The sequence below is a fragment of the Pseudochaenichthys georgianus genome, chromosome 4, assembly GCF_902827115.2.
Source record: "Pseudochaenichthys georgianus chromosome 4, fPseGeo1.2, whole genome shotgun sequence".
Taxonomy (NCBI): Eukaryota; Metazoa; Chordata; class Actinopteri; order Perciformes; family Channichthyidae; genus Pseudochaenichthys; species Pseudochaenichthys georgianus.
In genome coordinates this window covers 40,024,243-40,049,440 of record NC_047506.1, presented here as the reverse complement: position 1 = coordinate 40,049,440, position 25,198 = coordinate 40,024,243, and the positions used below count along the sequence as shown (strand labels likewise).

Genomic DNA, 25,198 nt, shown 5'->3' with positions numbered 1-25,198 from the left:
TGCGCTCTGGGTCCTGCAATTCCTGCTTCCTTACGTAGTAAACAATAAGTAAAGTCTTCTGCATAATGTACTTAAGCTGGCTGGCATTCTTTATACTTTACGCAGGACCATATCTCTGGAACCCATTGGTCGATTTGGGTGATTTACACCTTTTTCTTAACCATTACATCCAATAGAATCGATGGGCAGTTCCCAAATCCACGTAAACATTACCATTGCGGACGTAATAGAGAAGCAAACAAAACATATCTGAAAGTACAAGCCTGGACGGTAAAACTTTATACCCAGTATATTGCCATAAATATGATGATGGATTATCAGTAAAAATGTCTACGTGACACAAAGACATTGGATTAACCTTGAGCAGCGTTTTTATTCCGTTGAACACAACTTTTGATCACAAATCAAAAAAGGTAAGACGTAATTAATGTAATATTTTTGAAACCGGATGTTGTTTACTTTCTCTTTTCTGGCTGATAGCTCCAGGATTTCGAGGGCGTACAGTGATGATATTACATGTGTGGAATCTGTGGAGTCTCAGCTTTAAATCGTATATCTTGTTTGTGCAGTTAAGATAGTAATAAGGGCATATCTACCGTGAGTTCTGTGTAAAAAAGCGTTAGCATTAGTTAGCATTTTTTCGCTCAATGCTAATTCAAAGGCTTGGTATTACTCTTGTGTTTTTTTTAGCTAACAATTGTTCTTATTGTGAGTTAGCGGAGTTTCTTACCTTTAAAAGGGTATGAAACATTAATAGTTTCATAAATGTTAAGAAGCCCTGAGACATAGTCTCGTAAAAAAACGGTGGGAGGGGTCCACTGGGGGGACCTTCGGGCTTAAGAGGTTAACATTCCCAGCCGCTGGGATCCGTTGGGTCTTTGGCAGGAAGCTGTTGGCTGGAGTCTTTTCTAGAGTGCTACATCTGTATCTGCACAAATGGTAGACATTAAACATTAAAAAGACCAGGCAGTTCAGAGAGAATCAAAGGAAGGCAGGCAGGCAGCTTTGCAGGACATTCTTCTGGACGTTGTGGTGTTAGCTGTTATGCTTTTATTGTAATAGAGCTAACAGGATGGATGAGACCGGATGTGGACACGATGGGTCATGCTACTACGAAATGACATGGAAAGTACAAGCCTGAATAAAGTAACCACCATGCTCTAAAACTGTCTGTATTACTTTACGCTTACCACGACATGGTGTCAGAACGTGGGCAGCGGTAAAGAGCTAGGTTGAAGTTGGAAAGAGAGTTGTGGAAAGTTAACGTCTGCAAGCGGCGAGATGTTAGACGACGACGGAGCTGCAGCCGCACCGGCTGCACAGCCTCCACAACCTCCCCAGCTACAGGCTAATGCTAACGCTCCTCCGAGCGCTACGTTCACCATCCAACCACCTGAAGCATTCGACTTTGCAAAGCCTCAGGACTGGGAGCGATGGATACGTAGGTTCGAGAGATTCAGACTGGCCAGCAACCTCCATCTTAGCACAGAAGCTAACCAGGTGAACACGCTGATCTACTGCATGGGGGATGAAGCAGACGACATCCTACGGGGGCATGATTTATCCGACGCACAGAGACAGCAGTACACTTCGGTAAAAGCCACACTTGAAACGTACTTTGTGCCTAGAAAGAATGTGATATATGAGAGGGCAAGATTCAATCAGACGAGTGCAGCAACCAAACGAGGCTGTAGACGCTTTCATTACTGCATTGTATGCCCTAGCAGAAAACTGCAAATACGGAGCACTCCGCGACGAGTTAATAAGAGACCGGCTCGTAGTGGGGTTGAGAGACTCCAGTCTAGCTGAGAAGATGCAGTTAGACAAGGATTTGACGCTCGAAAAAGCAGTCAATATGGCCAGACAGTCCGAAGTGATTAAAAGGCAGCAAACAGACCTCAGAGGAGGGGGTAGAATAGACATTGATGCAGTAACAAAAGGCAGAAGACAATACCCATTCACCCCAAAGTCTCCTCATCAACCAATGCACCCATCAATAAAACCACAGCCATCATCTGATCGCCAGTCATGCTACAGATGTGGAAAGTCCCCTGGTCATGCAAATGCACAGTGCCCAGCCAGAGAGGTGACATGTCATGCATGTGGAAAGAGAGGTCATTACAGTAAAGTATGTACATCTACCAAAGCAGTACATGCTGTAGAAACAGAAAGTTGCTATGATGATGATGACACTCCCTTGTTCCTAGGCTCAGTAGATGCAGGTTTAGACCCATGGTATGCTGATATGACTATAAGGGACCATAAGGTCAGGTTTAAGATAGACACAGGAGCTGATGTCTCAGTTATTCCATCCCAGACCTACTATGCCATTGCTGAGAGCAACACACAGTTAGCTAAGCCTGACAGACCACTATTTGGCCCAGGTCGCATGCTTCTATCTGTTTTAGGCAGATACAGAGAGTCACTATGCAAAGGAGAGCAGGTGATACAGGAGGATGTTTTCGTTGTCAATGACTTAAGCGTAGCCTTGTTAAGCAGACCAGCAAGTGTAAAGCTTAAACTAGTCTACAGAGCAGACAGCATAGAGAAGTCAGAGATGGAAGAGTCCTACCCAAAGTTGTGTCAGGGTTTAGGTATGATGCAGCAGCCATACACTATTAAACTCTGGCCAGACGCTATTCCCTATTCCCTGGCCACACCTAGACGGGTCCCCATCCCTCTACTCCACAAAGTGAAATAGGAGCTCAAAAAAATGGAGGACATTGGGGTCATCTCCAGAGTTGAAGAGCCGACCGACTGGTGTTCAGGCATGGTTCCGGTGCCTACAAAGACTGGCTCAGTGCGCATCTGCGTCGACCTCACCCGCCTCAACGAAGCAGTTCGCAGAGAGAAATACATAATGCCTTCAGTTGAGCAGACAATTGGATCTCTGGCAGGAGCCCAGATCTTCAGCAAGTTAGATGCCAACAGAGGATTTTGGCAGGTTCCATTGTCCCCCGAGTCGGTACTGTACACAACGTTCATAACTCCCTTTGGGCGCTTTTACTTTAACAGACTGCCCTTCGGCATAGCGTCAGCCCCAGAACATTTTCAGCGGCGCATGTCAATGATTATCGACGGGCTGCAGGGGGTTGTATGTCACATGGATGATGTCCTCATCTGGGGGAGAGATCAACAGCAGCACGACATCAGACTACACACTGTCCTCAACAAGCTCCAAGACGCCGGGGTCGCACTAAACATGGAGAAGTGTGAGCTAAGCAAACGTGAAGTCAAGTTCCTAGGTCATATTCTGTCAGCTGACGGCGTGCAGCCAGACCCAGACAAGGTAAAGGCTGTCATGTCCATGAGAGAGCCGTCCAACACAGGTGAGGTTCGCAGTTTCCTGGGAATGTTAAACCAGCTGGGAAAATACATTCCAGGTCTAGCCGAAAAGGACAAGCCGTGGAGACCTTCTCTCAAAGAAGTATCAGTGGGTCTGGGGCTGTGCACAACAGAAAGCGTTTGACCAGCTGAAAAATGATCTCACATCACCTCCAGTGCTGACACTTTACGACCCCAACAAAGAGCTGAAACTGTCTGCGGATGCCTCTTCCTACGGACTGGGTGCGGTCCTCCTACAGAAGGAGGGAGAGCAGTGGAAACCAGTCGCGTACGCATCGCGCTCTATGACAGAGACAGAACAGAGGTACGCCCAGGTGGAGAAGGAGGCGCTAGGATTGACATGGGGGTGCGAGCGTTTTAGAGACTTCCTAATTGGGAAACATTTTGCCATAGAAACTGACCACAAGCCACTTGTCAGCCTGCTAGGTCACCAGGCACTAACTGAGCTTCCTCCCAGGATCCAGCGGTTTCGACTCAGACTCATGAGGTACAGTTACACAATCTCACACACACCTGGCAAAGAGCTGTTTACAGCCGACACTCTCTCACGCTCACCTGTCAGTCAAAACTCAAGTTCAAAACTCAAGTTCAAAACTGACAGACAACGACTTAATGGAAGACACAAACATCTATGTGGATGAAATCATCAATAACATGCCCGCCAGCTCAACATACATGGCACAACTGAGAGAGCGACTGCAGGAAGACAGTGTTTGCTCGGAGGTCATGTCACACTGTCAGAGAGGATGGCCTGACCGCAGCCAGCTCACAGGTCCAGTTAAAGCTTACTGGCCTGATAGAGCTGTACTTACTGTACATAATGGACTCCTGCTCATGGGCTCCAGACTAGTCATTCCCACAGCGATGCGCACCACTGTCCTCGATGCACTACATGAGGGATATCAGGGGATGACCAGGTGCAGAGAGCGGGCCAGAGAGACGGTATGGTGGCCTGGCTTGAGCGGCCAACTAAACGAGCTGGTGAGAAATTGCAAAACATGCATCAAAGAGCGTGGCAATCCTGTGGAGCCATTAATGTCCAGTGAGCTCCCAGAGAGACCATGGCAAAAAGTAGGTTCTGATTTATTCACACTCAACCAGAATAACTACCTACTAGTAGTGGACTACTACTCTAGGTATGTAGAGATTGCCAAACTAACTCCCACACGATCTCAGGATGTCATTGTGCATCTCAAATCAATATTCTCTAGACATGGGGTCCCAGAGAATTATTCTAGTGACAATGGCCCCCAGTACTCCAGTCAACAGTTCAAGGACTTTGCAGTAGCCTACGGGTTCAAACATGTCACTAGTAGCCCTAGGTTCGCTCAGAGTAACGGGGAGGCGGAACGCCATGTTCAGACTGTGAAACAGCTGCTAAAGAAAGCTAAGGATCCGTATCTGGCTCTGTTGGCCTATAGAGCTACACCACTTGCTAATGGCTACAGTCCTGCCCAGCTCCTCATGGGCAAGAGACTGCGCACTCCAGTGCCCCAGCATCCCTCTCTACTCACCCCAGAGCTTCCAGACAGCACTGTTGTGGCAGCTAAAGAAAGAGAGAGGAGGGTGAAGGACACTGCAAATTTCAACAAAATACACCGTGTGAGAGATCTAAGCCAGCTCACACCAGGTCAGCCAGTGTGGATTACAGATACAAAGTCTCAAGGCACAGTGGTTTCGTTGCACTCAGCTCCACGTTCCTACATAGTGGACGGGCCTTCAGGCACCATCAGGCGGAACAGACACCATCTTGTCCCTTTTCCAAAGACTGTACCACACACACGTCACAACCAGGTGAGCCTACACTGGGTTCTCCAGAACGCCCTGAGTCACCAACACAGACTCCCAAGGGGGACACACCTGTCCGTACACACACACACACGGCCCTACCACTAGGTATGGCAGAGTGGTGGTAAAACCTCACAGACTGGACTTGTGAACTGGAGGGGGAGACAAATGAATGTGAAAAAAAGAAGACGATGTGAAAAGGGAAGAATGTTGAATAATTTTGTGTTTTGATGTTTAGATCACTAATACTCACAAAGATATTGCCTGACTCAGTGGTTGTTTGTGTTATTTTTCATGAGAAGCCTTAAGTGTGCAATGTTCTATGTTTGAGTAAATAGCTATGTGATTGTGCAGAAAGAAGGGTGATGACATGTTCTGAGGTTCTTGCAGAGTTTTCAGTTTATCACCTGATTTTGCATGTTCTGAGTCACAGTATATAAATGTGACAGTCTGTTCTGTTTTCTTAAGAAAGGGAGATGTGGTGTTAGCTGTTATGCTTTTATTGTGATAGAGCTAACAGGATGGATGAGACCGGATGTGGACACGACGGGTCATGCTACTACGAAATGACATGGAAAGTACAAGCCTGAATAAAGTAACCACCATGCTCTAAAACCGTCTGTATTACTTTACGCTTACCACGACATTTCATTGTGTTGATAGTGAGGGTAGCTAATCGTTTTGTTGACAAGACAGTAGTGACAGCCATCTTGGTGACGTGTGTTGTTCTGCGAGACCAGAGATGTAGTTCATTAAGCGTTTCACACAAAACGCAAAATGATCTTTTAAATTGACAAACATCATATGTGTAATTCGTGGCACAATTCAAACGGGATCAAAAGATAATCTTTCCCTCTCCATTGACTTCAATACATAATTTTTCTGAAATAAGGTCCCATGGAGCTCCCCCGGAAGGGGAGGGACTTCGCCACTCTATTGGGATGTTTCCACATGAGGAAAGCTTTCTGGTTTAAAGAGGGCATATTCTGCTCATTTTCAGGTCCGTATTTGTATTTACTGTCTCTACCGGGACATGTCTCCATGCTTTAATGTTCAAAAAGCTCTTTATTTTTCTCATACTGCCTGTGCTGCAGCCAGGGCCGGATTAACCATATGCGCAACCTGGGCAAGTGCCCGTGAGCAAAGAGGGCCCTCAGTGACAAGATTACAAAAAAATGTTTATTTTTAATTTTTTTCGGGCACAACCTCACTCATCATACATTGTTTTTAAATGACACTCACTCTTCGCTATAAATAACACAGCTTTTCTATAGGGTCTAATTAATATATTTTCTAAACCGTCTCTGTACTGTAGGTCTCACTATGTATGCGCTCAAATGTATTACTACACGGCGGCAGTGTATAGCCGAATCACAGCCCCACCCTCACTCATGTCACATTTTGTCACATGAGCAGAAAAGAGGAAAAGAGGTGCTGCAGCCTGCAGCACCTCTTTTCACCCTCTGTCTGAAACCAGAGCCCAGTCTGCTCTGATTGGTTAGCTGGCCGGCTCTGTTGTGATTGGTCACAGCATACAGATATGTCTGAAATATCTTACCCCTCAGCAAATCATGACTAATGTACTGGAGCGCAGTGTTACAGTGATGTCATTATGTTATTGAAATAAACAAAGCGTCCAATGGAGGCGTTTGAGAGAGGTAGTGTGTGGGAGAGAAACTCCCTTTGGCGTGGACTTTTGGATTTTATCCTTTGTAGATCAATTACATGCACAATTACTGCTATTATTGTTTGCCTATTTTTGACGGATCCACGGTTTTGGTTTTTGTACCAGTGAACTTTACAGTTTTTTCACTGGCAACAGTATATGTCAATATAAAAAGAAAGTCTGAACTGAGACAACTGTGTCCTTCACTGCTTATATTCAAGAGCGGGTGTTACAAAAGGGAGAAATACCGGTTTAAAGCAGTATTCAATGGTTTGTTCAGATTAGTTGAGGCCCACGTCAGAAATTATCATGCTTGTCATATGTCTATATCCATAGAGGCTGAATCATCATGTTAATCATAGCTATCATATGCCTAAAACAGTCCTGATGCTCTTCTAGGTAATCATACATCCTGTCATGTACACTGTTACAGTTGGGTCTTTGTTATGTTGTGCTACTCTGATATATATTTACTCTGACAGTATTATACCAACAAAAAGTTGAAAAACAAAACATGATGCTTTTTTTAAACAGTCTTGACACTGTGAATTCCAACTTATAATAAAACTACTGATTTAAAGTAATGGGTGAAAAATAATTTAGTCACTTGCTTATAAATATGTATTTGATCTTCTATTTGAGATAATAAAACTAAAATTGTCTTTATAAACAAAAATAATATCAACATATGTACTGGGTATCGTTTTTAGTGATGATCAAACACTTTTTATAATAATAATAATAATGGATTACATTTTTTAATTAGAGCGCTTTTACAGGTGCTCAAAGCGCTTTACAATTACATATTACACATATTAGACATGTAAATGTCAATACTGTGGACATTACCCACAGGAGCAAATGCGGGTAGAGTGTCTTGCTCAAGGACACAACGGCCTGACGCAGTGGCGGCCGAGGCGGGTTTCGAACTGGAGTTCACCAACGCTCCTTGATCTGATGATCAACGCTCTAACCACTGCGCCACAACTTGAATATGTTTTATCTGAGGAAGAAATCCATCACTCAAAAGCATATGCAGGCTTTAGTGGGAGCCTCTTGGTGTTTTGTTGATAGACCCACCTCAAGATGGCTCAGTAGTGACACCTGAGGTTAATCTCAATTGATTATTTAGCCTCCTCCTTTCCCTCACTCGCGTCCCTTCCTTGCGTCTTAGCTCCGCCCCCGTAAGACGCGAGCGAGAGACACGAGGAAGAGATGCGAGGACAGAGGAGTCCACAGGTATGAGTTGGGATGTCCTCGTTCACTCAAACGTCACTTTTAAACAACGTCTGTTAATGATGACATGTGCACAGCTGTATCCCCTCTCATCGGGCTTAACTGAATAACCCTTTAGAACCGGCCCATTTGTTTTTAAATATTTATTTAAATGAATGAATCTTTGTCTTGTTAGTCAAGGAATTCAATGTATGATGGTTGGTCCTGCTTTTGTGTTCCGTTTTGGTGTAAATGTATTTTAAATACAATTATAATTATAATAATGTGAAAGCCTTTACTTTAAATAATTTAGCTACCGAATATTTGAACACAAAACAATAAAATAATTGTTATTGATCAAGATCTAGCCATGAATGAATTAGCTTTCTTAATAGCTATGTTTTAGTGATGTTCAAGATCATTAAACATACCTTTTACAATATCTGCATTATCCAATGTCTTGACAGATGCCAGGCACACCAGCTGGTGCACTAATTGAATAATGAGGCCTGCATTGCTCCATGGTATACTGTAAAAGCTCCGGGTATGGATCTTCTAGTTCATCAAAGACACGACCAAGACGAGCAGAGTGAAAGATCTTCAATTGAAAGTATGACAACTTTTGCGTGCGCCCTGGCATCACATCAGACATCTGATGCACCAAGAACAACTGCGTTCATCAGAGAGCGTGAATGAGACAAATTGTTCTGCTCCTACATGAGGTAATTTTAACTACTTTGAAAAACCTGTTGTCTGTTGTGGTGATGGCTCAGAGAACATCTAAAGTAGTGCACATTTAACAAAAGGTGGATAATTTTACACTTACATTTAAAAGAAAACATTATCAATGTATCTCTATCAAACTAATTATATTAGGTTTAGACTTTTATAATTCAGTCTTTTTTCATAGGACAAACAAAGGATTTCAATTAAGAATTGTAGTGTAATACAATAAAATAAGTAAACTTGAGAATGCAGAAAATGACATTTCAACCAATTACATTATTTTTAAGGTGAAAAGTCCCTATTCATCTCATTAGTTATTTCTTTGTTCTGTCTGAAATGTTTGGAGGGAAAGAGTGTACCAGGCCTGTATTATAATCCTTGGGGAGAGGCCTATCAGAAATGTAAATCTGGACAGTGCATGTGATAAAAATTACACAGAAAAAGCTAAAGTAACAGGACTAGTTGAATGTAGGTGTTGATAGGCCTTTTCAGGGTTCTTACATCTTTTCCAAAGTCAAATTCAAGCACTTTTCAAGCATTTTCAAGATGCATTTTCAAGCTTTTCAAACATCTTGCGCTGTTGTAAATACATATTTATATACACATACTTATACTCAAATGATTATTTCCCTACCTCACATTAAATCAGATGTTCTTTATGCTATAAACAACCAAATGTGTTTCATAATAGCATTCTACATGAGGATGACAAATTAAATAAAATAAAAATAAGTTTAATATTTCAAAATGAGTGACCCATCTGTACGTCGACTGGGCATCCCATATAACCTGGCTGAGCCAATATAAAACAATCAGCCAAATAACTTTTCAATACATTATTGATTACTATTTTTGAGGTACTTTTAGGTTGGCAGTAAACATAAGTCAGAGATAAATGGTGTACTTTTACTCCACTACATGTATTTAATCCCTTTAGTTACTTTACGGATGTGGATAATTGATGTGAAATATAATCAAGTGTTAAATCAGACTTTAGTTCCACCTGGAGTAAATTCACAAGCTACCCTGCAGTATACAAAGGCATTCAAACTAGCTGCACCTTTACCAGCTTTGAGAACACTTTAATGATCAATCATTATAAAACATATCATATATATTATTCAGAAATGGACCAATCTGCACAATGACTACTTTTACTGTCACTACTTTAATTATATTTTGATGATAATACTTATCTACTTTTACTTGAGGAACATTTTGAATGCAGGACTTTTACTGTAACAGAGTATTCCTACACTCTGGTACTTCTACTTTTACTCAAGTACAACATCTGAGGCTGCGGCCCCACGAGGACGAATTCGGTCGTTTGCGTTACTGTTTAGTGTCATATAGACCGTTCGGCCACACGAGGACGACCGAATACGGCACTAAACGACTGAGGAAACGACAACGGGTCCCAAGGTGGATAGAAATGCATACGCCACTCTCTGGGGGGTCAAACAGCTCCGTGTGTGCGCCCTATACGGACATTTTCAGATCACTGATAGTGATTGCGCAATAGCCCCGCCTCTCCCCACCTCTTCTGCTCACCTCCGCTTACCCCGCGCCAGTGCTGAAGTGTTTCGCCACCAACAACAACAACAATGGCGGATCGCAGAGTTGCTATCGTGCTCCGGACGCTATTGACCATGCTACAGTTGTTTGTGCAACATCTACAGCAATAATGATGAGGCAATAGCCCCGCCTCTCCCCACCTCTGCTGCTCACCCCCACGTCAAAGTAAACTGCACCCTGAATTCAGATTATTTATCTTTCTCTCGCGAGTGAAGTCTAATCTGACAGGACGGAGACACGCAGCTCTGCTCACCTGCAGCTCCTCCCTCTGCAGCAAAACACACACTTCAAGTCAGATCATCGCCCTTAGCTATTTTAATTACCTCTCAAACTCCCTAAACTAGTTATAAATATGTTTATTTTTACAGTCGGCCGGGTCACTGATTACTGGATGAGCTGCTGCATGAGACAGACACTGGCGCTGTCCGAAGAGAGGGAGGAAAAAGAGAGGCTCCGTGTATTTTATCATTATATTATATAGAGTCGTTATTCATTTGTTTTAAAGCTCAATAAATAACAAAGAAGACCTTTGACCGGCACTTTTATAATTTTGTCCGGAAGATTTCAACTTTAATACACGCTGACTGGCGAAAAACTCTGCCCGGTTCTCTCGGCCCCCACCGCGGAGAATAAACAGAAGGGCAACCATGACAACCTTCTTCTTCGCTGCTTTTGTGGAGGAAGTTACAGCGCCACCTACAGGCTCCTGCATATGTACTGCAGCTTCTCCAGCGGTTGGAGCTAAACGGAGCGGTCTCGTGTGGGCAGACACTATCCGGATAATTATTGCATGTGGACGGAAGCCGTTTGCGATTGCGTTTGCGTTAATCCTATGCGTTTAGCCGTTTTCGTCCTCGTGGGGCCGCAGCCTGAGTACTTCTACTTTCACTACAAGATCTGAGTACTTCTACTTTTACTCAAGTACAATATCTGAGTACTTAGTCCACCTCTGGTAGCGTATTAGCCTGAATTGTAGCCACAACATCAAGCAGAGCTGCATACAAATGACTCACAATGGTAAGTGAAAAATAATATTTACAAATGTGTACAATGATTTGTAGGCAATTTTGACTACTCAAGACACCTGACTTATACATCTTCAAAGGAAGACATTCTACATTTACATGGGATTAAAGCAAAATGTAGTTTTACTTGTATAATACTTCAAGATTTTATATAAAAGCCTGTTTCTAAAAGTATCAACCATAGCGACCCGGTCAAATCCTCAGTTTATAATTTATAACAACATACTAACAAGCTAAGGTCTAATTACGCAACCAAGTCTCACGGCATTTTGTGTTATAGTCACGAAATAAATGTAATCTGTCACACAACGATTTGAAAAACAATGTATTTCTATTGGTGTGTTTCGTGCCTGCTTCTTTTTGTCCGGGCGGGTCTTGGATGACCGGAAGCTGTGGGGTTCATAAAAACATGTTCTTACTCAATTCTTACTCAGTTCTTACTCACGTGCCACGATTATTGTTTTTATATTAAATCGTATAATGTCGGGCTTTTTTTGCCATCTGTGAGGAAAATAAATGGGGCTCAGAGCCTCAGAATACTGAAATCTGTATATATTTTTTTCCTTCTAATTTAATAATAATAATAGGTTTCATTTATAAAGCACTTCATATTTGACTTCAAATCCCGAAGTGCTACAAGCAGTGAGCATGAACAGTATAAAAACATTACACAACACGGTAGAATTAATAAAAAACAAAGAATACAAATAAAATAAAAGGGTGGTAATAAATAACACGAGCCTAACGTGTCATCACGTGGTATATGTCTCGTCTGACTGGGGTGCAGTTCTGACGGAGAGCACCAGAACGCCGCTCTGGGACTTCAAAAATTGCAGTACCCATATATCCGTACACTTGCTGCAGTTTTTGCGTGGCTGTGTCGCCCAGTCGCGATCTGTTCATCTGTCATACTGATCAGACAGTCAATAACTTTGTTGTTATTAGCATCTGGTTAGCTAGCTATGCTAACGAATATAAGAAGCTTGTTCTCCAACCAGTGAGGTAAAGGCACATCTTTATATGAACATTATAGTTATCAAAAAACAAGAGAATAAAGTAAACAGGTATAAAATACTATATGACAGTAAACAAAAGTTGTTATTAATAAACAAGAATACATTTGGAAAGGAGAGTGATTTGTAAAATATCCATAAAGAAAAAGTAAATCTGCTTACAGTTCCGTTTCATATGGGTGTTGAAAGATGTTTCCATAGATCTATTCATTTTGCTCTCAAAGTGCACCAGATTGATGCTTTTAACTTCAACATTTAAGAAAACAAATCTTCCCGGGGGAGCATGCCCCCCGGACCCCCCTAGAGGAGGTTAGGTCCCCCCCCCCCCCCTCCCCACTTAAATCATGTCCACATGGATAGGAAACTAAATACATTTGCACACATCTTGTGTCCATATCTTTCTGCTTGGTGGTCATACCACACCGTGCTGGTGCATGCATGCGCGAGTCATGGTAAGATATCTGGATTAAGAGGTTGCTTTTTCTTTGCACAGCATGAAAGAAAGGCCAAATGAATGGGCTGTGATTTTTAAGCAGAGGTCAATAATTTGTACTGCCCTCGGAGGATGTTGAAAAAATTGAAATGGCCCTTGAGAGGAAAAAGGTTCCCCACCCCTGATCTACATCCTCTGTCTTGAGCCAGTTAACTAGTGGGCCTTCTAGAGTACCCTGGAACCGAGGGCAACTGAAAGAATACGCCCATTGGCTACAAATCAACATATGATTGGTTGATCAAACTGTCAGTCCAAACGTACGCTCTCATTCAGTGCAACGGCCAGGGCATTCGATCAAGGATGTAGAATACCTTGGTTGAAGGATATTCTACCCAGAGACCCAGAACAAGATCTGATTGGTTGCTTTCTTTTCTAACACAAAACCACTGAAATGCGTAGTGCATGGTCAGAGAAGGACAAACAAATCAACGTAACACTGTAATATTACAGATCAACAACACAGATACGATTCTCATTTATTCATTTTATATACATTTTATTTATATAATGAAATCGATTTACCTTGAAGGCCCTGACGGTTCGCCACTGGTCAAAAGTCGCAACGGCTCATTTAAAAAATAAACGTGGATTTGTGTAAAAAAACTAGTTTTTCAGGATTCGGGTGTTTTGTTTAATTTTATATAAACAAAGTCTTGGCTTTCAGAATATGAATCTGTTATTGCCAAAATCTCACGATAAATACATTTTTAAAGCTTGAAAAGGGAAGAAGAGGCACCTCTCAATTCACACCCTGCTCTTCTGCAGCACCGCTCCCCCTTCCTCCGCTGAAATTATGAAGTAAAGGCGTATAGTAATCATAGATAACACGGCAGGGTCCGGGACAGTTTGTTTTCATCTGTTTTCAAATAAACAAAGTATTGGCTTTCAGAATATTAAACTTGTTTCCACCAATTCAGATGATAAATACAACTTTGAAGCTTGTAACGGCATAATTACAAGCGGAGAACGGAGTAATTTAAAGTAACTTCAGGCATAACAACAGCCGGTGTTTCTTGTGAGTGTACACAAACACAATACACACAAATGCAAAAATACACAAACACACACACACACACACACTCGCAAGCTTCCCCCAGTAATACAAACGAAAATGTGTCTTCGGATCAATGTGACTGATTTCGATAGAGCAAGTCACATTTGGTTTAGGCACGAAACATACTACCAGTAGAAATACATTGCTTTCAAAATCGCTCTGTGTCGAATCAATAGATTATATTTTGTGACTATAACACGAAATGCTGTGAGACTGGGTTGAATTACAACAGTGAGTGCTTCATTCTCTGAACACCACAGGATGGCGACTGTAACGCACATATTAACATAGGTACGCTCCTCTGAAATGATTGTCCCCTGCAATTATTATTATCCCTCATCGAGTTCGCTATTCAGCTTGCTAACGTTAGCTTAAACAAACGTAACATGCAACGTTAGCCTAATCTAAAATGCTCTACTACGGCGTACCTTTCATGTGGCTCGTCAGCGCAGACTCTCCCATCGTTATTTGTTGCAAACTTTGCAGGAGGCTACTCGTGGGCTTGACCCTCGTCTTAGCCATGACTTGTATTTGTCTTCTGCTGGCCAACGCTCGTTGAAACTGCAACCTCCTGGCATATTGTCATCTATCACTCTCATCAGAATGCCCAGGTCACACACGTAACAAAAACACTTGCAGGTCACGCGCATAGCTCGGGAAGGCCGGAGCGGAGCTGTTTTATGTAAAAGCGAAGCAATTAAGAGCGCTCCGACTTCTTTATTTTCTTCTCATCTAAAAAGTGAAGTAAAGCATTTACAATTTCAAGCACTTTATCCCAAATATAAGCACCATGCCCAAAATTCAAGCACTTTTCAAACCTTGAAAACACCTCGTACAATTTCAAGCATTTTCAAGGATTTCCAGCACCCGTGGGAACCCTGCCTTTTATTCTCTTCACTTTTTTGCACTGGCACAGGGGTCGGCAACCTTTTTGATATGAAGTGCCAGAAAAAAAGAATTGTGATCAGTGTGCCGACGATCGTGAACGGGGGGGGAGGGGCTCGACGCTCCAATAGTATGAAGATGCGGCCTTGCAGACTGCAGTTTCTGGCCCGCAGTCTCTGACCATAGACTGTATATATAAATGAACGTAGGGTCCGTGACGTCACCCATAGGATTCTGCAGAGTTGCCGAGAAGCCCTTAGTAGGCGGAGTCGGCCACTAACGGCTCGACAGTGACGTCAGAGTTCAACTCCCGCCTACTCCAGCCTGCTCCAAATAAGGGCAAAGAGGCGGAGCCGAGGCGGAGCCGAGGCGGAGCCGAGGCGGGACCTCCTGCCACCGAGCTGGAAGTTCCAGAGCTAGCTGAAGGAAGCTACCAAGCTATGCTAACATGCTCCCCATCTGCACACTGCCGGGGCATTTTACGTTTCTAAGGTAAGCGGACATGAAACTATTCAGAAAAACTATAAATATTAATCTAAGTTATTGAGTTTTTAGCATAATACTTCAGAATCTTAAAATTCCTTAACGTTTGTATGCAATTGTGCTAAATTCAACACTGGAATCAAGCAAATATTAATATGTTTGCATGACATTAGTTATTTATATTTTGATATCACTTAACTATACGTTTAATACATTTAAGTCAAGCTAAGGTACATGTGATGGTAGCTAGTTAGTGCTCTTACCTGTGAGGCCTCCTCCAAACAGCATAATAACCAGACTGTATCATTAAAACTAAGTACCAGTTCTAGATCCTTGACTTTAGACAAACAATTCAAAAGACAAAATGTATTTAAAGACCAATCTTTATTTTAATGTGCCTCTTAACCTGAGATATTAGTTATACAGTAATAGTATTGACAATCTAAAAAAACTGAGCAACTCAACAGTCAACTTTATGTTTCTTATTGTCTAAAGCATTTATTATTTTCATTTTCTCCCTCTCATATTCAGTGTGGACGGATTGAGACAGCGTGGTGTCCAGAGAGCTGCAGAGACTTCAGGGAGAAACCTCCGTGTGATGGACGTCCTGTCTGTTGGTTTGGAGAGGACTGAGGGTCTTTCCTCTGCGAGGAGGACCAGGCCAGATGGAGGAGCCCATGCTGGGCATAGCTGATACCAACTGCACAGGCCTAGTCTGTCACTTTATTTGACTAAATGTGTTTACTTATACATTTAATAGGTTTACACCTTCTGTGCATATGTGCTTTTTATTTAAAACATTTGATTAACTTTTGGTTCACATTTTAATAAATTGTATTTGTATTTACACATTCACATCTGACTGAAGATTGGCCCCATTTATTTGTGACGTTGCAAACTCTGCGGTACAAGGCACAAGCGATGTGAAGCTCATAAAGTGAGGCAAATAGAAATAATCAGCTGATGGAGTGTAGATGTGGAAATAGGTGCATTCGATCAGCTGACTGTTTTTACAATAAAAGTAGTTTCTTAGTGTACTGGTCCTAAAATCTCATAACATCAGCTTTTAATGTTCCTCTTGGATGTTCTTCTTGACCCTCAGAGAAGGAGAAAATGTCGTGTCTTTCAGGCATGTCCTTTCCTAACAAAAATTACAGGAAACATAAAACATATTATTGCAGAACAAGTGTGTTATTTATGAAAGAGGTGTGTTTAGGGGCTGTAGATATAATTATTTTGTAATTGTAATGTTTTTATTTTTTATTTCAACAGTGAGCAACAAAGACAATCAGATTATGAATGAACAGTATGAAGTTCATCAACATTGAAATATATTTTATTATCAAAATAATATTTAACTGTTATCAAAAGGTAGTGCAACTGTAGAAGCTTGCTCTGCTGTCTCACTGAAAGAATAACTTTTACCACGTTTTTTACATTAAATTAGAAAGCTGACAAAGTCATATTGCTTGTTAACATCTAAATGTAACTTTTTGCATGGAAAAAACCCTCAACTTAACTGATGTGTAGGTGATCTAGTATTTAGTATTGTTTAATGGAATGTATATCAGTGTATTCAAGTCAATACTTCATTCATTTAAACCAATATATTTCTTGATTCTTTGTACAGTATGAAAAAAAGAGTCTTTGTACCTGTGCTGAAGTTCACTGCTGTGAGGAGTCCAGTTATGTCTCTCACTCTCTGGTCCAGCCTGTCTGCATCACCTGGACACCTTAAACAAACAGATATATATGTAAAGTACCATGTGTACAAACAATATAACTGATTATCTTCTGTTGAACATGTTGGATTGTGTATTGTCCGAGTCAGGGTCCTTTTTATTTTACTGTAACTTTGGAAGTTGTGTTACCAATGCTTACTGTTTATTTGATACCCATTTGGTAATGCAATTAATAAAAACAACAAGGTTTGGGTTCGTTCTTCAGATGACTGTGACGTTAACGTATAAGCTTGATAATGAACTCCAGCTCAACCAACCATATTGTAATATCTAAGTAATCATCTTGAAATATGACACATATACACACATCATATTGTGAGGTTGATTTCACATACACTACTTCGACATTAGCTTGTCTACATACTTGAGCATAGCCAATTTAAATTAACCTTAGCGATGCATACAGTTCCTACCTACATAATAAAATATCTCTAAGTTACAAGGATGTAACCTTATTTTATCAACCTCAAACAGAAGCCGTTTGTTCAACAGTATTATCCCACTTAACGCTTAACACTTGTTTATTTCGTTTTAACCTTTATATATACAGTCTATGATTTTAACTTGGAGGCTAAGATTAGCACCGATGTAGCTACCACTAGCTTACATGCTAACCCAAGCCTTACCATTCATTACGTAGCTGATTAAAATCATTAACACATAAATAAAGCACTCTCTCACTTATCGCATTCATGCACCGTCTGTTTTAACCGCAGAGCGAGTCACAATTGTCCAATATATAAGCACAGAGCTGCCAAGTCTCACCCTTTGAGAGTGAGAGTCACGCAATTTAACCTCTTCACACGCCTCATGCCACACTTGCCATTTCACACGCTTTTCCCCCCCTCTCACTACTTTATAATTATTTTTGTATTTAATGATATATTTCCATAACTTGTTGCTTGAGGTTTGCCGTAGTTCGAGTCAGGGATAGGGTGAGCCCACCCTATTCTGCCCCCGATTGGCTGACGGAGAAAGGCACCGTATACAAACCAATCAGAGGCAGCTTAGGGCGGGTCATTGCGTCTGGTCTCTATCCTATGAAGAACCCATTTTCATCTGAAGCGGGAGGTCAAACGGTAGGTAATCACTTCATTTTAATTTTACAAACACATTATTTTTATTTTTATGAAGTCAACGGTGAGTCTGACCACGTGAGCGTTACACAAGCTGCTGGTGAGCAGTGTGGCAGGTTGCTGCGGTGGGTTTAACAACAAACAACCGTGAGTTATAGCCGTGTTAGTTAAATCATCACGCGTGTGTGAGCTAATGGATGCTTGCTATGAGCTAAGGGAATTTACAGTACTGTACCTGTGTTGTTTGCATTTCTGTCTAATAAAATATTCAATCAATCAAACAGTAACATGTAGCTATCTTTTAAGACTGGATCATTCATTCCTTAACTGTACTTCGATTTCTGTCTGATGTTTGTCTGTTAGTTTGAAAGTCTGAAAGATGTCAGATAAGAAAAAGAAGAAGCAGCATAGAGATCTGCTGTCATTCTGGGCAGTGGAGGGTCAACCACCCCCTGCCAAACTTTCCAGGTCAGAGGAAACAGTGGAGGAGGCTTTGGATCTCTCAGTGAATGACAGAGCGGAGGAAAATGAGTGTCCAGAGGGCACAGAGAATGAGACTGCAGAGGAGACAGAAGATGATGATGTAGAAGACATCTACATCCATGGGTGCCCTGTCACGTCATCCACAACACTGCCAAACAGGCTGGCCTGGGCTTTTTGGAGGTGAGTTGAATCATGTGTGATTTCTATGACCAACCATATCCGTTATGCCTAATGTCAAGTCTAACAGGTTGTTTGTTATGCTGTGGTGTTTGACTTGTATCCTGCAGCAGTATGAGCCACTGGCCAGCTACTTCAAGTCATCAGGTAGGCATTATATTTCAATGATCCAAATGAACGAACGATTATTATAACAGACTGAAAAGTAAATGTATGTAGTATGCACAACCTGTGGTTTTTTTATTCACAGATGAGAAACAACCAAGGTTCAGGAGGCTGTTGGAAGCATTCTCTAACCCAATGACAGAGGTGTACCTGCTGTTCTATCAAGCAACGTTGCCAGTCTTCTCCACCTTCAGCCTCCTCCTCCAAAGAGAGAAGTCCTCCATCTTCCTTCATGATGAGGTACATTGGGAAGGTTGGGATACAGTATGCTAGTAATAATGTACTATGTTTGTTCCTTTTTTCATTAGCACTCTACTTCTAGATTAAATTTAATTTTGAAAATCTTTTCTGAAATACAAATTTGTAGATACGGAGTTTCATCCGCAAGTTGCTTTCGAAGTTTCTGAAGCCCTGCACTGCAGCACCAGGAATTGCATGACATCCTCTATAAGGACCCATCAAACCAACTGCCAGGTAATCCTCCAAGTTTCACATCAGCAGATGCACATACACTATCCACTCACTGATCTCACTCACATCATACTGTTTGTGTTTGTTAGAGGGCTGCTTGTGCAGACAAGTTATGAGTTTGATAATCTCATCTCATCACACACGACCACAATGGAAACAAGTCCACAGGACTTTCCTATGTTATCCTTTTAGCCCAAATGAGTGACTGTACCTTGTGTCACTGATGTGATGAAGATACTTAAAGGGGTGCTTTCAAGTTAGCTATTGTGGTTGTTGATGATTGCTAAAGTGACTCAACACCGGTCTTATTCCCAGTTTCATACTGACATGTTGGTGTTGGGAATGAGAACATATTGCATCAATCTTTCTCCAGAATCGCATACAGCACCTTAATAAGGTGACGTTGTTGATTTATTGTGTCTCTCGTAGGAGAAAAGCTGGTGATCGGCTTCTCGAGGTACACTCAACAGGCTCCTTGATGCAGGAGACATTACACCGCAGCAAGTGCAGAGGTTCCAGCAGGCAGCAGTGGCGTTTCTGGTGAGGGCTGTGGAGTATGCCATGAAGAAACTCCCCATGAGAGAGCCCCTCATAAAACATGCCATGTTTCTGAATGTCCAGCAGAGGGTAGAGTGTGTAGTGGAAGACGCCTTGTACTTTGTCGACAGGTTAGTTGGGGTATCAAGTCAAGTACATTTATCTATAGTGCCAAATCACAACACAAGTTATCTCAATATACTTAATAAGTAGAGCAGGTTAAAGACTATTGGCACATTTTTTTAACATTTTCTTAATAGATTGTAAAGTTTAATGACCACATCTGAAAAACAACCTGTTTCAGCTACATTACTTTACCAGATCAGTGCACATTGTGTTCTTTTTAGGTTTCCTGAACTTCTCCCATACAACGGACCTGATGAGCGTGACAAACTGGGTGAGGAGTTTCTGGACTACCAATCCATGGACATTGCCATGCCCGAAGACCCAGCCACGTTCGACATAGAGAACTTTTGGGGGAACATGGCATCAATGAAGAATAAGGTAAGAATTATTCTGCACCCTTTGAAATACCCATTGACGCAATCAACAAATACTTGAGAGTAATTAGGCTTCCTACATTTTTCAAAGGTGACTGGTATGAGCAGATTTGGGAGGCTCTCTCGTATTGCCAAGTTGGTGTTGGTACTTCCGCATTCAAATGCTGATGCTGAACGAGTGTTCTCTGTGGTGGGACTGAACAAAACCAAAACCCGAAACAGTTTGGCTCTTGATGGAGTTCTGTCATCCATCATGACTGTGAAGATGGCAAACCTTGAGCCACAGTGTTTCAAATGGGAGCCCCCTCCCTCTGTCATCAAGGCATCAACATCGGCCACAAACACCTACAACATGAGACATGTCATGTAAAAGAAAAAAACATAAACAAAGACATGCACTTTATTTTTTTATAATATATATTCTATATATATTATTCAGGTTCTAATGTTGTTACACTTAAACAAAAAATGCACTAAAGGAAAAGGCTGCTATTGGTTCTTAAAAGGCTGCTATTGTTTCATTATATTGACATTTTATAAATAAATGTATTTTATTTGTTAAACTTTTTCTTGTTACAATTGTTTTCATTTCTACTTGTGCTGGTCAATTTATTAACACTATATAAGCATGAGAAGGCCGACAGTGCAGGGAGAGCAGCTGGCATGGGGGTGAAGACATGACAACAGTCTTAATGTTAATTTAAATTGAGATATTCTTCTAAATCGACGTTAAAAAAGGCCAAAAACGCATCAACCCCAAAAGTCTCACTCCTACTTTTTACTGAAACTTGGCAGCCCTGTATAAGCATGAAGAACAAACAGCCACGGCCGGCTTCAAGTTGTGTTTCCTGGATGAACTGACCAGGCAGAGTCCCTGTAGATAGCTTCACGGGGCAGCTAGCAGAGAGACAAGAAGCTAGCAGCAGCAGTCACTTGACAGAGCCGTCACTCATTGTGACCACGCCCTAATTTGTGCACAAACTTTAAGACCTAATATAAATAAAAGGGTCGCGTTAGAAAACAATGCACTCACAGATTCATAATCATGAAGGTGGAATATAACTGATATCGATAATAAAATGTATGGAGCCAGGGGTAGAAACATGTTTTTTTCTGCTGTAAAATTGGGCATTTTAACATGGGGGTCTATGGAAATTGCTCCTTTCTGCAGCCATCGCCTATCGGCCAATATATGAACTGCAGTGTGTGGCACTTCCGTATTGGCATCCCGGCTCTACCCCAAGCCCCCAGGAAGTGCGCCGGAGTCTGATGAGAATATTCATTGTGGCCAAACGGCGGTACTACACTTCCTTTAGGTTGCTGGGCCCGGAAACACTTTTTCCCATTGACTTACATTGAGAAAGAGTGGTCTGTAACTCGTTGGATACTTTTTTTGTAAACTAAATAAACAACCCAGTATGAACACTTGTATAGCCCTTATTAAAAACATTCGTTCCTCAAGTTGTAAACATTTGCTAATAATGTTATTCTGAGAGTTATTTCCCTCTGCATTTTGAACGCGCATCTAACCCACGGGACCGCGCCGCCCAGTGTAGGTACCAGATGTGTTCGGGTGTATTTCCGTCGCACCCGTCATCCGTCATATCCGTTATATTGTAGGGCAACTCAAGGGGGCCATCACGGTCAAATTCCGAACATTTAAACATAGCCGACACTTCATTCTTTACTTTGTCCGTTATTAGGCTATATGTAGAAGATTATACTTTTTCTCTGTCATGTTGTTTCCATAGCAACAACTTCAAACAGGCATAGCCTACACTTCATTCTTTACTTTGTCCGTTATTATATACGATATTACTTTTTTCTCCGTCATGTTGTTTCCATAGAAACAATTTCAAACAATAACAACTAACCGCTTTGCACACGTTTGTCACACACATTTTCACACGCTAGGAGTACTTCCATTCGCTTCGTCTTGATCTGTATATGTGATTTGATGTGTCATGTGTCCCCCAACTCCTCTCCAAAGTTCAGATATTTAATAAAATACTCAGGGGAGTTTCCTGAATTTTCATGCCCAAAACCAAGCACTAGGCCCTGGGTAAATTAAGAGGCTGATCTCGGGCACTTTTGTCCACTTTCCCTGGTGGTAGAAACTCAAGCCAGGCATCCCTGGAATCGTGTCAGAGAGTAGATGATCAATGGGGCCTTATTTTTACTGAATGATGTGTTTTTTTATGGGGAATTCAAATATGAGCTTATTTTTTGGATTTTCGGAGACTGTGCACACGTTTTTCACAAACATCTTCACGCTAGGAGTATGGGAGTACTTCCATTCGCTTCATCTTGATCTGTAGATGTTATTTGATGTGTCGTGTGTCTCCCAACTCCTCTCCAAAGTTCAGATACTATATACAAATACTAAAAGGTAAATAAAACATTAAACATAATGACAAAATAACAACCTGAAAGATATGTATTCTATCTACACATTTCGTAATTATCTAATCTAGTGGCCTTATAAAAGTGTTGGCTAAAGTAACGCAGAATATATATATTTTCTAATTGTAAATAATTAGAAACATTATTTATGTGCACAAATACATGGGACCCCACCATAGCACCCCACACATAACAAGCTGTCCCGAGTTCCTCCAGCTGCAGTTCCGCAGACGGCTGGTGTGTGGCAGCAGAGCACTGGGAGCAGAGGGAGGTGAGTATATGACGGATATGACGGAAATACACCCGAACACATCTGGTACCCCGAACACATCTGGTACCGACACAGGCACGTTAATGTTACGTGTTCAGCACTACATGCGTTTATCTTTACCCATGGATGCACAATAAGAACGGACCCATATCGCCTTACTGCCAGCCCACGGAGCTGTAATTCATCATTTGTGAAATATTATACTACATGGGCTGTATGATTAAATCTTGTACAGTAAATGTTGTATTAAATAAAGTTAATATTACTGACGTTAGATTAACGTCTCTGTAGCTTATTATTGCACTAAGAATCTTATTGCACTGTATATATATATATATATATATATATACGGTGCAATAACTCTTTCATGCTAAATGAAGCTCTGTTGGATATCACAAGATCCTGTTACAGCGTAATATAAGTACATAACGATTGATGTGTACATTAGCATAATTACTAGCTAGCCGCTAGCTGCTAACTGCCGCCTCGTTAATATCAACCCCATTATAATAACAATCCATTACCATGCTGTCATGAACGTGCGGTGCTGTTACGTGTACGCAAATTGACGTGCTTGATGTGAACGAGCATTTTGGTTAAAGTTGCGCATGCGCTATGAGCACACATACGGGTACTTCTGAGGCATGCCGGGTAATCTGTGACGTTTCACTCTCTCGAAAGTTGGGCCATTTTATCATCATGCACTAATGAGCAACTCTCATAGGAATGAATGAGGCCCCGCCTCCCACGCTTTATCCAGTTCACTTCCGCATTGTGCGTAGTACTGCCCAACTGTTTCCGGTACAACAACAATAATGGCGACGTTCTACACCCGGTGTTTACAAGAGCTCCCGAAATTGAAAATTACCGATGTTCATCGAATTTGCAGGACGACTAAATCCCCAGCCAGCCAATTGGACAAAGGGTTCAAGTTATATGCTGCATCATATATTCATGATTACGAAGGTAAGACACAATTATAAACGGATTGACTAGTTAACTAGCTAATGCTAATTTAGGCTAATGTCAAATGCAAGCTTTTGTTGTACAAATTCGCTATTTATAATCAACACTTTTGTCTTACTTTATGCACTCTATCTGATCCTAATTGTTTAAAACGTTAGTGGGCCTGGTTAACTAAAGTTAGACTTGTTAATAGCCACTGTTATGCTACGTGGTAGAAAGGTAAGTGCTTAGCATTACATGCTATTTGTAAGTAACATAGCCATTGTGTTGACGTGAGTAATATATCTAACCCAACACTCTGTTTTTCTTTATTCAGTGTCCAACAAAGACAGTCTGACAGGTCAGGTCAGCGTGAGAGCCTTGTGCTACCGGTCAATGAGGAAGAGTGAGACACCGCACAGTTTGAGTGTAGGCAGGGAAAAAAAACGTTGTTCACCCCTGTTCAGTGGGGTTCAGTTCAGTTATTCACTTGTTAAAGAAATATTTCCAATGCCTCCCTGCTTTATCATAACTTAATTGATTGGTCAGATAATCAGTTATATATTGATAATGATGAGATGTAAATGTGATAAGAATGGAGAGAAGGTAATGCTAAGGATTCTGAAATCTAAACTTTTACTTAATTTTACCCTGTGTATATAAAGTGTCTTTAACTACCTTGAAAGGCGCTCTGTGGATAACATGTATTATAATTTATTATTGTTATTACTATTACTAGGATCATGGTTCAGTATCAATAACATGTTTCTACAAATGATAACCTCCTGGCTCTTTTCTTTTGAAGAAGACGTTGTATTTTTAATCAGTATTTTTTCTTTCTTTCTTAGATAAAGCTTCGTGATTCCTCGCCAGTGGTGTTAACGCACAACCAGTGCTCCTGTGTTGCAGGCACTGTTTTGTGCAATCACACTGTGGCACTGCTTTACTAAACAGCTTATTATAGTCAACTGCACATACCAGTCGTGCCCCCTGTCCATAGCTGCACAGAATCGGAACAGCAATGGCACAAGCCACGTACAATGGTAATTTAATTGAGGTTTTAAAGTATTCTTGTTTGACTGTTTTCATTTAAAGTGACTCCACACGATGCAAATGTGCTCTCTGTTAGGGTGTGAAGCCAGGACCCATCAACTCCATGG

General features: G+C 41.4%; 1 long non-coding RNA gene across 1 annotated transcript; it reads left to right on the top strand.

The window, feature by feature from the left end:
• Window positions 1-18,564: 18,564 nt before the first annotated feature.
• On the top strand, window positions 18,565-19,098 carry LOC139433788 (uncharacterized). Its single transcript, XR_011643186.1, has 3 exons — window positions 18,565-18,749; window positions 18,857-18,893; window positions 18,997-19,098. It is a non-coding gene; the product is annotated as an uncharacterized lncRNA (long non-coding RNA).
• Window positions 19,099-25,198: the final 6,100 nt, after the last annotated feature.